Source organism: Poecilia latipinna, unplaced genomic scaffold (assembly GCF_001443285.1).
Source record: "Poecilia latipinna isolate Pla-1442-1.1 unplaced genomic scaffold, P_latipinna-1.0 Scaffold3388, whole genome shotgun sequence".
Lineage (NCBI taxonomy): Eukaryota > Metazoa > Chordata > Actinopteri > Cyprinodontiformes > Poeciliidae > Poecilia > Poecilia latipinna.
In genome coordinates, this window is record NW_015116004.1 from 47,598 (window position 1) to 49,994 (window position 2,397).

General features: G+C 36.7%; 1 protein-coding gene across 1 annotated transcript in view; it reads left to right on the top strand.

The window, feature by feature from the left end:
- LOC106940846 (glutamate receptor 1-like) overlaps positions 1 to 2,397 on the top strand; it is a 61,989-nt gene that overhangs the window by 41,071 nt on the left and 18,521 nt on the right. The gene's annotated exons all lie outside the window — the stretch shown is intronic.

The following is a 2,397-nucleotide window of genomic DNA, read 5'->3' on the forward strand; positions in this document are numbered from 1 at the left end:
TAATGGGTGATCGGTATTGGTGATCGGCCCTAATGGGTGATCGGTATTGGTATCGGCAGGAAAAAACCTGATCGGCACATCTCTAATTAACTATAATGCCAAGAAAACAACACAGTAAATCCTGTGTTCTAATTCCTTTCTAATTTCTAATATTTTAAAAGGACAGGTATCATATCCAAATGAATTTAATGATGTATATAAAAAACCTGCGCTGTGCTGAGGCATTATTGAGCTCTGCAGAACTGCAAGCATACTAACCAGATCGGCCAAGCTCAGCCAAGTCATTTTAGGATGCAAAGATGAGACAGCATGCATTGACCTGGAATATTGGGAAAGTGACCAAATGTTTTATCATAACATTTCTAAACCTGCTGATGTGTTTCTTGCTTCACCTGTGCTTTGTGAGCGTAGGCATTTTCTGACGGGATCATCTCAAAACAGAGAAACCACCAAATCCTGAGCGTAGTTAGTTTTAATTTTTAAGTAATAAATGAATAATGTCATTTTGTCCATAGCTTGGTTAGAGTAACAAGCCAACTCTCTCCTCCATGTGGTTCCAGTTTTCTTTTTGATCCAGCCATTGTTTCACGTAGACAAAGACTATAATTAGAGTTTATGTATCAGAATCACAAACATCATTTACTTGTTTATTCATTGTAAGGCTTCATGTTGTTTTCACATTGCCTATTTTTGTCCACTTGATGTCACAGCAGAGCAAATGAAGCACCACGGTTCATCTGCTCCTGAGCCGAACAATTGGATGGAACGAATCAGTGTTTCATGAAGCGTCATCTCACCATCATTGTAGTAATAAAGCTTCATTTGTTTCGTACAGCAAACGAAGCTGGTTTATTGGTTCTCATCTAACTGCCACATCCAGCATCTACCTATACACACGTCACACAAAACAAAGTTGACTTTCACATACATAATGTAAACATTAACGATTATTTATCAATGATAAAATATCAGACAAACAGCTTAAATATGCAAAGGCACAATTTAGAAGTCATTTTATTCTTTTTATTACTTTAAGTTTCAACCAATCAAACTCCAGCTTTTGTCACCTTACTTCCTATGAAAGAGCTGGGTCTGAGGCGGGCCTCTCCTTTAGCAGCGGCTAAGATGGCTGCCACAAAAGACACAAGCACAAGGTAACAAACATTTCATCTGTACATTACGAGAATGTTCACATGTACACACTCTAGAACTAAAAAAACTGAGAAAAACTCAATGCTTCTTCACACAACAAAAGGTACTTGTGAGTTGGTTTTGTCACCTTACTTCTCATTCCACATGTGCTGTGATATTTGTTCTAGAAATTAGACCAATATTTGGTAAGATTTTATGTTTCTGCAGTGTAGTATTTTGTTATCTTTATCAGCAAACTGTGACCTGTTTTATATGCCTGGATGCCACTNCTCGCACCTGAAATGTGAGGCCATTCAGACACTTTCAACTCATATTAGGAATAATTAAGTTGAATAAAGTGCATCAAGAACTATATTTTGTTAATTTAATTGAATTTCACATCTGTTACGCTCACATTTCTGTGAAAACTCAGCAATAAATAGCTTATTTGTTTGAAACATCACTAAGTTACATTTATAAACAGTTGAAAATTACAAATCCTTCCTTCAGCTGTGAGATGGGTATACTCTGCAGAAGCACAAATCTTTCCAAGTATTTTTGTCTAGTTTCTAGTACAAATATCTTAGTACACTGGAAATAAGACAAATGTAACTATCAAGTAACTTTTGAGCAAAATATAGGAGCTTATTTTAAGTCAATCATTCCTTAATATTGATAAATAGTACTATTCCTTAAAACTTGCACTAGTACTTGTTATAAATAAAATAATCTGCCAGTGGAACAAGGATTCTTTCATTAATATTAAGGATTTATTTACTTCAAACAAGCTGTTATATTGCTATTGTGAGAGGTGTGGTGTGGAAGGAGATCACACATCATGTGATGTGTGATCTGTGTCGAGGCCTCGGAGTGTGTGTTCAGTAATCCAGGAGGATTTTATGAAGAGCGTATTGAGGCTTGTGTTGATGGAGCAGGTTGTGACGTTTGAAGCCTCGCAAACAGGCTGTACCATGTGGCTGATTTAGGAACTGGTTCATCAGTTGCTTGCAGATCGAAATGCATGGCAGTAAAACACTGCTCTTTCACCCATCACATTTTCATGTTTTTTGATTTTATTGTGTGTGCATTTGCAATTCATTGGAGCTTATGGACCCAATTTTTCCTTGTCTGATAAGATTTTGATCTGCCCAAATAGTTTCACAGAGTAATAATAAACTATTAACTACTAGAAGTGTGCCAATCGATCGGCCACTGATCATAATCGGCCGATTTCCGTGAAAAAGTGTATGATCGGTGATCGCCGAT